The following is a 14,246-nucleotide window of genomic DNA, read 5'->3' as shown; positions in this document are numbered from 1 at the left end:
TTCTCTTTCACACTGAACAGTACAGAATTACAAAGACATGGGCACAATGCCTCCTGAGCCCATGGAAACCCCCCCACACACACACACACCAAAACCATCCTCTTCAGCAGTGTTTAATGAGTGCTTCACAACCATTATTTTTGCACATAATAACCACAGTCACGAAGCAAGTCTCCCCTACAGCAAAAAGAAAGTACTTAATAAGGATCCTTGCATAATTTCAGGTAAAGCACGTTAGTTTCCAGTTCTCCCTGAATCTTCTTATGAAAATATCCAGTCAGCGAGAAGATGTAGGAGCCCCTGAGGTGACGCAATAATGCCATTGCCTTGTAGACACCCTTCCCAGTACAACAGCTCAGAATCAAGCATCCCTCACTTGAATCCCCAGGTATTTTCCTTCATATACCTGTGTAGCTGGTATGAAGCAGAAGCCCTGGAGAAAAACATAGCATGTGGTCATGTATTTTGTCATGCTCTCAGCGGTAAAATGGCAACCGTAACATATCCTTCCCTAAAGGACTTGGGTGATCACAGAGACAGGAAAATGTCACATACATTCTGGTACAGAGATAGCAAAGTCCATACTCCAAAAGAGGTTTTGTCCATCACAACCCGCAGGCAGGAGAGCACCAGAACTTTAGGTTGTACCAGAAATTAAATACCTACTATTTCTTAAGCTGAAAGCAGTTGCCCTCAGAGATTTTAACTTTTGGTTTCAGCACATAAATTTCCAAAGTGTCTTAAAAAAAACAGAAAGACTGTTCATTACATGCACATCCTGCACTACATGCATACAACCCTGAACATCTGCTTTCTTACATTCTGGAAAGCCATTATTCGGGAACGTACTGCCCTGATGGGCCTCATGCTGCTTCTACCATTTTTGCCCCCAAGAGTGCTTTGTGCCAAGTTTACAGACTTCAAAAGTTTTTCTTTCTTCTTTCCTGATCTTAACCCAAACCACTAATTTTCTGTGCAATATACTCAGTAATATATATGCAAAATACCTATTGGCACCAGCAATGTCACTACATGACATAAAACACACTAAATTTAAAAACAATTTCAGATTAGGCAGATTATATTGGATGTTGCCCACGGAACTTGATCCTGAACTTCAGCACACATGTTCTCATCTGGAGCAACATGAGATGATAGGGAAAGGCTGTGGTTACTTTGTGAGGAAGCAGGAGCAAGAGAGAGCTGCACCCCCAGCACTGAAGGCCTGGAGGGTGCTCCTGGGCAGCTCCCAGCTGGAATCATGGCTTTATCCACTGGTGCCCTTCAGCAAAGGACCTGAGGTATACACTGCCTGCTGGGAAGTTCTCCTCAGTCTTGCAATTTCTTAGGCAATCCCAGAACCTTTCTGGCTGCTGCTACTTTAAAGGCTGTGTGGTCAGACAGAGCACGTATTTTCCAACACAACTAAAGTTTCTCAAGGAATGTAGGCCACGGTGAGAAAATTTTCATTTTCTAGCTCTCTCTTAGTAAAAGCAGAACTTCCCAAGTCAAAGAAAAGATACTCCCTTAAGCCAAAGGCAAGTTATATGCTGCTGCAAACAAAACCAGTTTTAGAGTTCCTCTCTCTCACCTCCTGCTTCCACTAAAAAAAGGAAGAGCCCCACATGCTCATAATGCAGTGCATCTGGTGGCCTAAATATGGGTGTTACCAGATTCCACACTGACATAAAGAGGGCAGAATTTGAGAAGCTGAGAAAATTACTTAAGCTTCCACAAGAAAACTTGCCCTGGAACAATTAACCTGAGAACAACAGCAGAACAATGTCCCAGAAAGCTCATTTCCAAGACAAGTTTCTGCTGGGAAAAGTTTAGTACTTCAGGACTGCTGAGAGTAAGTTCTCACATTTACACCTGACACAACGAATTCATCTGGACACACAATACTCTTGGAACCCATGTGGAAAAACAACTACCTTTTGCTACATCATTTCCTAAACTCCTTACAAAAATTCTAGGCGTAACATGCCACCGTATCTAGTACTTTTGACATCTGCCTACAGTATAAAGGAAAATTTTTTTACGCAGTTGCAAAACCATCAAGCTCCTTTGAGAAACGCCCTTGTCTTCCAGGATGCTTCTCACCCTGAAATCTAATTACCAAGGACCACTCCTGATCACCTTTACAAGTTCTGATACACTTAAAAAATGTTTTCTCCAACTATAGTCAGCATTTTTAACATATTTTTTTCCCTCAAATGTGAGAAGCAAAATAAAATACTGTGTTCTGTCTTTAAATAAAATTGCCTACACAGCTACTTTTGATCCACGAGTGCTTGTTCTTCCTCCCAGTTTTCTCTGCCAACCACCCCCCACAAGACACACTCAGATTATTTGATTGGGGTTTTTTTATTGGCCATCTGCTGTGCAGATGAACGCATGAAAAAATTACAAATCAAAGAAAGAGAGGCAGATAAATGGGCTTTCACTGACCTTTTGCCAGGGTGGGGAGGCTGAAAGGACCTGTGAAGGCCAAGCCAAAGGGAACTAAAGCAGGCAGCAGGTCTGCTCCAGTCGACTGGTGAGCAAGTTAACAAGCAGGGAGAGCTGGTGGCTTGGGAGGGAAGGAGGAGCACACCAGGGCAGATGAGTCATTAGCTACTAAATTAGAGAATAAGCAGCTTGGAATTGCAAATAACTGTATGCAGTCTGGGAAGTGGAGGGGAAGAGACACTTTCTGTCAAACTGCCCTGGACTGACAAACATCTGCATTTTTCACTCAGTAGGGAGTCTGCCCCTGCCTCCTCTGCCAGCCTTCCCTGTGTGCCAGCAGGAGGCTTCTCCCCAGCAGCTGCAGACCTTGATTTTCATTGGGAACACCAGCTTGACTTGCAGGAAAGCACAGAGAGCTGGCATGTGGTACACACACCTGGGAAGGAGCGCTGGAGAGCCGCAACCGCTCCCAGGCGTCCCTCATTCCTGCAAACCTTCCACTGTGGGAGGTGCTCTCTGCACCAGTTACGAGTCTTTTTATGGTCAAGACAGTTGCAATGTTGCCAAAATGCTGAGATTGCTGAAGCTGCTTTGATGGCCCAAGAAGGTCTGCAGAAGCCTGAAGCAAGGGAGATGTGATTAGTCTCCACAATAAAATTTTCAAATACTCCGTTGAGGAAAAGTCAATGAATAAAAAGCAAACCACAGCCTCTGACCTACACCTTTGCTACCTAATTTTCTGTTAGAACATACCTCTGCTGACAGTAAAACCTAAAACTTATAATTATGAAGCTGAATACATTTTTAGTATGGTTGGATGGTTATTAAGGGTGAAGTAATTTTTAAAAGCAAAATGACTAGAGACCTTTCACAACCAGAATCTCAGATGTCATTTGAAAAGCAAGAGGATTCAGATTCAAACCCAACAGTTTCCAATCTGATCAAGATTGTGCTGAAGCCAAAACACCACAGACCTTAATCTTCCAGACAATACTTATATAGGAGAAGAGATTGGGGGTTTTTCAGTGGGGTCAACAAATTCCTCACTGCACTCAAAACATTTCTGGTCTAATATAACCAGAAATTCACTAAAAATTTGTGAGAATAACCAGATATTATTTATATATTATTATATTTTAATTTATTTTATTTTGTATTATATTTTATTTATGGGTGATTTATATTTATTTTTTACAAAATCTTGCAGGATGTGCTCACAAGATTTCAATGTCATTGCTGAAGATTAATCAGGGTCTAACCCTCAGTCCACACAAAAATAACACCTCCTCACACCACCTCTGAATAAAATTATTACTCTTAAAGCACCCCATCCTATTGTGACTGCTTTTTTGTTCACGATTCGACTCACAAAATAATTCCTAATCCCTCCTTTTGAGCAGGCTGTTTCTGCTGTTTTCTGTAATCACCCTCACAAGGTATGACAAGGGAACAGGTCACAGCATCACTGCCCCACTGCCCTCTCCAGCAGCACCCTCTGCCTGGCCTTGTGCAAGTCCTTGCTTAATGGTTAGCATTAAGCTTTCATGTAAGTGACTAACCTACACTTCTGAGAGTCTGTGCTGCCTTGCCCAGGTTTAGCAAATAATTATCTTTTTAGTGTTTCTGCTTTTGCTGATGCTAACACTTGAATTCTTTTCTCCTGCTAGCAGAAAAGCAAATATATATTAAAGTAAAATGTATCTTTTCCATTACGATTTCTAGTTTTGCAATCTTCTACCAGTTAGTTCCACATATTTCTGTTTCTTGGGCTCTTTGTAGCTGATATTTCTCTTTAGACACCTACAGCTATACAGCACAGGAACACCAAATTTATTTCTATACCCCTCTCAGATCACTTTCTGATGACAGAAATGTTACCAACAGTCTGGCACACCTTCAGTCAACAGCACATCTATTCTGTGAATTTTATGGGAGACTTTGCTTCTTTGCTTTCCAGTCCAGCCAAACCAACATATTTAAATGAGTAAAGAGAAGGAGGGAAAAAAAAAAAAAAAGGAATACTTCTATAACATAATTGCATACTTATAAATAGCATGCTTTCCATGTGTGTCAAATATCAAATAGCTTAATGACAACTGATAACTGGCTGATTTCTGCAATCTGCCATCAGCTGCTATTTTCAAGAGAACATGAGCTATTCCTAATACCGTAGTTCAACTCCACTTAGTTGTGTAGGAAGCTTACATTTTTCAACCAGATGGCAGGTATATGCTATTTTAACCAAAATCCTGTTTTAAGAACAGTGGTTGGTATAATGACAGTGCTTGACAAGCCAAGAGGAATTTAAAAAAAAAAAAAAAAGAAGAAGATAACTACATAATACCATTTAATATTAGCCTTTAAAAATATAACATACTCATGAACAGCAACAGATGGGCCCGGCAATCAGGCTGCATGACCTCATTTACTGGGAAAAACAAGGTGTTTTGTTTAGTTTTTTTTTTTAAATTAAACTTCAGCTTTTATTCTCAAAATATACTTTGTAGAATTAGGATGTGATTTTCCTCATGTGTGTATCAAGCCAAAAAGCCTCTACTCCCTGAGTCAAGCAGGGATGAACTGTTTGGCTGCATTATAGTGTGATTAATCCATGCAACTGCTTTAACACCCAACAGAGGGAAAAAACATCCCTAGAATACAGGGTTTGATATGATACAAATAACTTGTTGTTAAACATCTCTATCATTAGAGCAATGTCTACTAATTAGGAAATAAATAATTTACACTGGCATTTCCACGGTAGCAGAAGACATTATCCTGTTCTTTTTCACTGATGTCTCCTAAATAGCAACAGAAACAGCAGCTGTGAAATCCACTTTACATCTCACAGAAGCAAAGTAATTCTGCATTTTTCAGAAGTGCCATAGCCTGAACATATTTTTTTTCCCCTGCACCCCAGTAACAAACATCAGTGCCTTTTGGGATCTGACCCACTGCAGTCTGATTTTGCTGCCCATAACACAGGACGTGGTTTCCCCCTCTGTACTTACATTATGTCTGGAATCCTCTTCAAGCACAAATGGAGAATCAAGGAGTGAAGTAGAGTCTGGGTGACTGAGCAGCACACTAAAACACCCCAGGTGATCACTGTGGCTTCTCCTCTCTGCTGTGTCAGAGATTTCCCTTGAATTCAAAGCTCATTTCAGTGGGGAAGATCCGATATCCTACCAGTCAAGCACACTGAGCCTTCAGATCCTTTAAAGCCCTACCAAAGCATTCAGCAGTAGATGTCTCTATATTTACTGTTGTCTTTTTTTGGATATACGCCTATGCAAGAAGGAAGCAAATTCTCTTTATATTTCACACCCATTTGCACTACTTTTTTTTCAGGGTGCTGCTGAAATAAAAAATTCCCAAGCTAGCTCAGCTCCAAATGGCCAACTACACAACCATTTATTTTCCTCTGGTTATCCTGACTGAGTTATTTTCCCACACGTTCCTGATGTGGTGGATGACTTGTCTGAGCAAGCAAGATAATGCTTTAGGCAGCAGAACAGAAAATGCAAAAGTGCAGTGAGTCCTATAGGCACCTCCTGGGTTGCATCCTGCCAGTGAGGCTTGGTTTTCTACCCCCAGCTGAAGCTGCAGGAGGTGCCCATCTCTCTGAAGGCTTACATTGGGGATCTCAGGTCCTGAGTGAGGTGCTACAATAGCCCCATGTCCCAGCCCTGTGTCTGAACATAAATAGAGAGAATTATTTCTGCCAGCAGTGGACACCAAGGTTTGGCCCTGCCATTAACTGCAGAGACAGCTACCAGGTTGCCAATCCAGGGCAGACTATTTCAGCCAGGACAGATGTATCACTTCCTGGGGAGAAAGGAGGACAGCCCAGGAGCACCACCATTCTTACTGCATCACTTATATGTGGCTGTGGCAAAAAGGTCAAGGAAAACCAGGGTTTGACTGGTTTTCGCCTCCTGGATTGGCAGGATGGCTTTGCTTGCCCCATACCTCCCCCAAAAAAGGACAAAGCAGGTCCTCATCCCTTGCACCCACCCCTTCACAGCAGGGAGCACCATGTAGAAGTGTCCTAGACCTGTGGGGTCATTACTTACACTGCCTCCTAAACAAAGAATATTATCTACAGAGAGAATAGTGCCACATATTTAACTCTGACCACTCTAAGTGCCACGTGGTAACAAACATCAAAATATCAAGAGTTTCCTGGAACAGGCTGCTCAGCAGGGATGTGCTATCCACATCTTTGGAGGCGACTTTCCAGTCTCACCTGACTGCACCAAGCCTTGAACAACCTTGTCTGATCTCACAGCTGGCACTGCTCTGAGAAGGAGCTTCTGGAATCCTCTTCTGTTTGACTGCACTCAAACAAATGCATTGCTGACCATTGACTCTCCAGACAGCAAGTCCTCACAAGCTCAGCACCCTCACAAGGATTTTAGAGCAAATTAACTACAAAACCACAGCAAGGTACCTTCCTCCAGCCAGGAAGGTCTCCAGACTAGGGTTCTCCTAATGACTAATAGCTCTCAGTGAAGAGCTTCTAACACACGCAGGGTTGGGAGTCAAAAAGTGCAGAAATAAACAATGTCTCAGTTATAAAGAAGGATTTTCTAGATCCTTCCATAAGCTTTTACTTCTACCACTCTGTCTGTAAGCTTTTACTGAAGAGTTTACTTTTTTTCCTTTTTGTTTTTGCACTGATAGAAAAATATATATGGAACTATCAAGAATAAAAATACCACTTTTTAATATTTAGAATCACCGAAAATTTGTTATCACACTAAAATCTTTACTGGAATTGGGAGAGAATTTTACACATGGCAACAATGAAACAATGCTGAGAAGGAACACCCTGACACCTCTTTTCACAGGCTCTTCACTTGAAATTGCAATTACAGCAATCTAAGTAGGAAAACAATTCTGACATTTAAAAAAAGCTGTAATAAAAGAAAACACTGTTTTAAGTTTGCAGGGAGATCTTGAATCACAGGTGTGCCTGATCCATGGAGCACACCCCAGCTGCTGGCAGGATGGGTCTGACAGCTGCACCTCACCACCCTCCCCCAGTTACTGCCCCAGACAGGGCTCAGGAGCTTGGCTGAGACAGCCAGGGTCACATCCCTGCTGATCAACAGTGGCACAACAACTTCCCCCAGGTAGGAGCATGGTAGGGGCAATTGCAAGGCAGTTGTAATCTATTCTTGCTGCAGAGACATCCCAAGAGCTTCAGGATCTCACAATGCCAATCAGTCTTGGCTCCCTTCCATCTGACTCATGCCCATGTACCAACACAGCTGGCACATGGCTGTGCAGCAAGGAAAGCCACGTTTCTCCCCTGAGGGGAAGCTTGATTCATGCCAAAAGGTATTCCAGCCTGGATCTCAGGAGCAGTATCCACCTGTCCTCCCTAACACCAAGGCTTTTTTAGCTCATTCCCTGCGCTCAGCCCAAGAGCCTCAGCAGTTTGGGCTCACCACACCTGAGCAGCAGTGGTCCCACGAGGGGCAGAAGGGTTTATGTACAGAGTGATGTACTTCAGGTATTCAGAGTGCCCAAATCCCATTTATAGTTTCACAGCAGGAGAGGAAAGGGAAAAGGAGAAGAAGAAGAAACAAATTTAAAAAGATACAATAATGTGTTCACAGAAACCTGAAACACAGACAGACAGCAGCCCTGTTATCATTGCTGCAGCTGGTATAAAGACAGCACGTTTTCATGCTGCAGTCACATTTCCAGTTTCTTCTCAGACCTACCTGGAAGGACTGAATAATTTGCATTTCTCCTTTTCCCATATTATTTGCACATTCCACATATTATTTGCATTTATCATGAAAGGGTGGAGAATAATAGTGCTTACTGCAAGAAATAAATACATTTAAAAAACAAATCAGTCAGTGCTGCCAGTCAGACAGATGCAAAAGTTGACAAAATACAGCCTTTCATTATTTTTTCATTCCAACCAATGCACAAAATACATGAAATATAAAAGAGTGCCTCACATAGATTTTTTCCAGCTGAATGGAGCTTTGACAGTAAAGAACACTGCATTTTTCACATAATAAAATGTGATTTTCCGTCAATTTCACCAGTAATGAAAATGTAACGTACAGCACAATCGCTTGAAAGCCAAGAAGTTGAAGCCAAGGGTGAGGTTAGAAGTTGCAAAACTGGGAGCCTCAAGGGAAGAGAAGTGGTGGATAGACAAGAACTGGTTCTCTGCCATTCACTGAGTTTTCTATAAATGTCCCCCCTACCCCCCAAAAGGGCTGCCCCTCCTCCTGTTCCTGGTGCTCAGTGGGAGGGGCAGCCAGAGCAAAACCATCCATCTGGTTCCCATCACAGGAAGGACTGCCTAGGCTGGCTCCTGCCAAAGCCTGTCATTAGCAATCAGCACGAGAGAGAACATGAGAAAACACAGCACAGCTAAGACAACAAACCTAATACTTTTAATACACTAATCATAACAGCAGTACTCAATTCTGCTCTTTATAGAAATATCACAGGAGTCAGATGGGTATTCCTGGTAGCCTCATTTTATCTGGGAAATTATTGTAACAGGCAACACTAATGTTATTTTCTTATGCCGTAGTAGATCCATCAGCGCCTATCAGAAACATCTACAGGAGTGAAAATATGGTAGAGAAGGATAATTTGATCAAGCAGGTGCAAAACCTTGCTACCTATTAAGACACTTTGTCTCCTTTTAGCTACAGCATAACAGACACAGCATTTAAATCCTAATGCTGCCACTGTAGCCCAAGATCTAATATTTTATGAAAGCTTAGAGAGATGACCATCAAACTGCTCATGTTCTCTTGCCACAGAAGTTCAGCACAACCATTCCCACCTCCTTTAGCCTTACCAACCATGCAGAGCAAAGCCAACATTTCCAGTTTCCACAAACTGCTTGTCTTGCATATCATCCTTTAAAATCTATTTTATCACTCTTTCATTTCAGATGGCCAGGGGCAAAGAAAAAAAAGCCAAACCTACATCCAAGCAGTCTATAGCAATAGTTCCTACAGCTGCTGCCATGGGAATGAAGATCTACAGGGATATGAGCACCTTGTACCACTGGGCACCGCACACAAATGAAAGCAGAACTGCCAGCTGGACTTTGCAGGCACAACTGTCCCCCCACCTCGGCAATACAATCACACACTCCCCTAATTACTGACTAAGAGTGGTGCTAATTACCCACCCAGAGTAATGAACTCTGACTAGGGCCAAAAGTGATCTGACAGTAGGGACAGAGAGAGGCAGCAAGCTCGAATCCTTTGCTGTTCTCTGAACCTGCCTCAAACCTTCAACCAGTTCCCTCAGAAGTTTGCTCCTCTCCCCAGAGGCTACACAAACTCCCTGTGTAGAGCGCTTCTCCAGGTCTCTGAGAGACACATCTTCCCCACCACTGTGACACGAACTGCCCCTGCTCCTCTGGCACAATCCTGCCATCCTGGAAGAGCACACTGGAGCAGATGAACACTTTGGGATCTCCAGGAGGGCAACCTGAGATCAGCTTTGCATCACAATGCCTCCCTTGAGCTCCTCGCACCAGAGTAACAACAGCAGCACAAACACTCACACAGCAGCAACCAAAACTGATGGGTTTCTTCACAAACGCCTCTCCTTCCTACAATTTCCAGTACTGGAAGAAGGGGACAGAGATGGGAAATAAAAAAGAAACTTCCTTGAGGAAGAATTACCAGGTCTCTGCCTAAGGATGACATGGCTCAAACTCCCTCAGGACTCCCCAGGCACATCGCTGTCACCTGGCTTGCCTCTTTCTATCTCTCTGCTTTTGTTAGGCTGTTCCCACACACATCTAAGAATATTCTGGTGAGTGAATATGAATAACAGCTCTTTCTTCCTCCTTTTAGGAAACTATTTCCTCATTTGTTTCTCTCCTCTCCCTGCTTCGGTATTTAGCTGCAAATGTTAATGACCCATTTAAGACAAGAAAAGCACCTTCTAGGAATGACTTGCCCCAGGCTATTCTATGGGCTGCTCAGAAGTAAATCCCATAATTTATACCTCTTTGGTCAAAGAGGAACATTCCCAGGACCAAAGAAAAGCACAGAGAGAGAGATGGAAAGGGAGAGGAGATTGTCATGCTCTCTCTTGCACACTTCACTGTTTGTTATTCTAGTACTTTAAAAAGTAAAGACTACTGGGATATCAGGGCTGAGCCCCAGGCCAAGTCTGCTCTGACTTGCTGCCGTGTAATCAATGAGAAACTTTTCAAAATGTCTTCTTTCTTCCCTTTGTGCATTTATGTCTCAGCCTGCTACACTGAAGCTAAGACAAGCCTCCAGAGGCTCGGACAGGCATCAGTGCCACATCCCAGGATGGGAGCACACCTGAGGGTAAGGCAGCAGCTCCGCTGCAGGAACCTGGCACTCCTTCCCCCTGACCTGGGTGCCTTCATCACACCTCCTGCCCTTCATTCCTGCTGCCTTGGCTCGACACTGCACGCTCACCTGCGGGTTGGTAAAAGGCTGCCTGCTGGCTGGACTCCTTCAGGCTGCTTGCTGGACCCTGGTAACCATTCCCCCTCCTAGGAGCAAGATACACAACCATGGGATACGTGCAGAAACAAGCCATAGAGCACTGCACATCCACGAGAGCTGCAGAGCAGGACAAGATGCAGAATGAGGACAGACAGCTCTGTGAAAAGCAGTTTTGAAGGAAGAGATATGGTGGAAACAGAAGTTGACCCCTAAAAACTGGAACAAGAACAAAGAAAGTTGTGGAAGGGCAAGCCATCTGCTGTAGACTGAGCAGCTGATGTTCTTTCTTGTGAAAGAAACAGCCAGGTTACTGCTGATGGATTGATGAATGAGCAGGTCAATTTTTCTCCTAGACCTCCTATGATAAGAAGATGGGAAATGGTGTGTTAAAATCTTCATGAGGTAGAGCTAATAGAAAAATATCTCCCATTTATCCCTTGAAAGTCATGGACCACAAAGGGATTTCCTCCCTTTCACCATTCTTCTCACCTCTGAAGCATTTCCCCTCTCTTTCTGTACTGTAAATCTACACTTTCAAATAGCAGAAGATACTGTGTATAGGTAGCCAGCCTGTTGTTTAGACACAGTCAAACCCAAACAATATAAAGAAGAAAAAAAACACAGGGGAAGAGACAGGCAGATAGGGTGAGCTGTGTAGACAGGCATTGCAGCCCGAGTGTTATTGAAACATGCTGAAGGACCATTTGCACAACTTTTAACTCCCTAGTTTTCACAAGCCTAAAAATGCAAATACAAAATCTGACTGCAAGGCAGAAAGTTGGGAGCTCAAGTTTCAGCTCAGAACTACATTCCCAGTGCTTTTGTACTTAAGGTTACAAAAACAATGCATCTATACTGAAAAGGCTGATTTGGCATGCCTCTAAACTAAAAAAAAAATTGGAGATGTAGAAAAGGACCTACAGTGTAAAACATGCTTTTCATCAGTTGATCACATATCACTTGTTTTTATGTGACTACATATATACCATTTTCACAGAAGTGTTTGCCAAAAATTCAATACAGCTTCTGAAAGTGAAGGAGTACCTCAATACTCTTTGGTTACCCTACACTGGCAAAACAATATTGGACAGATTTTAAATGCATAATGCTTGCTATTATATAGACTATGTACACTACACTTAGCAGAATAGTACCCAAAACTAGTAAAAATATATCCAGGAGGATTCATGTTAAAAAAAACCCCATACTTCCCTTCCTTTTTTCACTAGCAATTACTGCAAGGCCAAATGGAGCAGGCTGCAAGGAGAGGGCAGGCACCCAGCAACACCTTGCTTGAGAACACACCAAGCACTCTGCACCCTTCCCAGAGCCCATCTGAGATCCCCAAGTTCCAAACTACATCAGGGTAGCTGAGATGTGATGAACTACCCTCATTAATGCTGAACTTCTTTGTTTTGATGAGGTAAATGAAAAATTATGTTTGTGCCCTAAGTGGACTATAAATCACCAAGGCATTTAGCCTCTTACCTTAGTACTGTCAAACATACTTTGCAATGGCCAAACACAATCCATATGATAAATCTATGTAGCTGAAGTCTTCAGACCACCAGTAATTTGTGCCTTAAAACCCTCATAACTAAGAAGAGAGGCAGGACAAAAAGGAAAATAGGGAATAAGTACCAGTGACCCAAAGTGGCACAGAGATTTCCCAGAGAATATGACAAGCAGAGGCAGAATAAAATAATCCAGAGCTGAAAAGGCAGAGGTAATACTTTCAACTTTGCATTTCTGCAATCTCACATTGTGTGTCAGCAGAAAGACGAGTGCTTGCAGAAATTGCAAAACATGGGATCTGTGGAGGCTGAGCCACAGATCAGATTTGGAAAGGACTCTGCCTTGATCCACTGCTGGGGCAGATGTACACCCATTGACTGTTTCATCTTAGGTCATCTCCTCTGGGGTTTTTCTGAGGTTCTACTAAGGGGACTACTGCCAAAGACCCCACAAAAATAGAGGGCCACAATGCATTGCCTCCCTTTTCTCAGAATCATAGACTGCTTTGGGTTGGAAGGGACCCTTATAGGTCCAAACCCCAGCCATGCACAGTGACATCTTCAACTGGATCGTGTTGCTCAGAGCACCAACCAGCCTGACCTTGAATATTCCCAGAAATGGGGCACCTACTTCCTCTCTGGGCAACCTGTTCCAGTGCCGCACCACCCTCGAAAAAATTTCCTTGTATCCAGTCTAAATTCCTCTTTTAGTTTAAAACCATAACTGCTTGTGCTATCAATAAATGCCCTGCTAAAAAGTCTGTCCCCATCTTCCATAGGTTAGATACTAGAAAGAAGGTTTTTCACCCATCAGGTATTGGGAAGTGCTCACAGCACTATGCCTGACGGAGTTCAAGAAACCCTTGAACAATATTCTCTGGCACCTAGTGAGACTCTTGAGGATGGTTCTGCCCGGGGCCAGGAATTGGACTCGATGATCCTTGTTGGTCCCTTCTAACTCAGCTTATTCTGTCATTCTTATAAACCTCCTTTAGTTACTGGAAGGCTGCTCAAAGATCTCCTCAGCTGAACAACCCCAACTCTCTCAGCCAGTCACCACAGAAGCGCTCTAGCCCTCCAACTATTTTCATGGCCGTCCTCTGGACCCGCTCCAAAACGTCCACGGCCCTCCTGAGCTGGATGCAGCACTCCAGGCGGAGGTCTCACGGAGTAGAGGGGCAGAATCACCTCCCCTGTTCCCTTCTGCTGCGACGATCTTTATCTTTAAAGAGGCCGGATCCGGCTGCGGGACCCTCCCCCGGGTCCGGCGCTGGTGGCGCGGCCGCGCCATCGCCGCGCCTGGAGGGGCCTCTAGCGGCTCCGCCGGGCGCTCCCGAGCCGCGCACCGCCCGCACGCATCCACGGGCAACGCGCTCACGGACACCCCGCACCCACGGGCAACGCGCTCACGGACACCCCGCACCCACGGGCACCCCGCACCCACGGGCAACGCGCTCACGGACACCCCGCACCCACGGGCAACGCGCTCACGGACACCCCGCACCCACGGGCAACGCGCTCACGGACACCCCGCACCCACGGGCAACGCGGTCACGGGCACCCCGCACAGCCCGGGGGCTGCGCTTCCCAGAGCCGCCTGCCGGAGCTGGTGAAAGCCCAGCAGCAGAACCAGGCGGAGCTGGCGAGGATGCCGAGCGACCCGCGGCTGCCACCCACCTGCTGCCATCAGCCGTGCGCCCACCGGACACCAGCTTTGCTGCTTGCCAATGGTTTGCCATCCCCAGTTATGGATGGCCCAGCCCCCGACCTCTGGAAGAGGCACCCCAACAAT

At 44.5% G+C, this 14,246-nt stretch overlaps 1 protein-coding gene across 9 annotated transcripts in view; it reads right to left on the bottom strand.

Moving 5' to 3' along the window:
• Positions 1–14,246, bottom strand: part of STOX2 (storkhead box 2) — a 141,747-nt gene that overhangs the window by 91,249 nt on the left and 36,252 nt on the right. For 4 of the 9 annotated variants that reach the window (XM_050973298.1, XM_050973297.1, XM_030238739.2 and 1 more), the window contains exon 1: positions 5,463–5,919. The exons of 2 other annotated variants lie outside the window; for them this stretch is intronic. The gene's annotated coding sequence lies outside the window, so the exon portion shown is untranslated. Of the gene's footprint in view, positions 1–2,451; positions 2,560–5,462; positions 5,920–14,246 lie in introns of those variants that run through there. 3 more of the 9 variants (XM_018926588.3, XM_018926595.3, XM_018926587.3) reach the window with 3 other exon arrangements.

The sequence above is a fragment of the Serinus canaria genome, chromosome 4 (genome assembly GCF_022539315.1).
Source record: "Serinus canaria isolate serCan28SL12 chromosome 4, serCan2020, whole genome shotgun sequence".
In the NCBI taxonomy this organism is placed as follows: domain Eukaryota; kingdom Metazoa; phylum Chordata; class Aves; order Passeriformes; family Fringillidae; genus Serinus; species Serinus canaria.
This window is presented reverse-complemented; position numbering and strand designations above follow the sequence as displayed.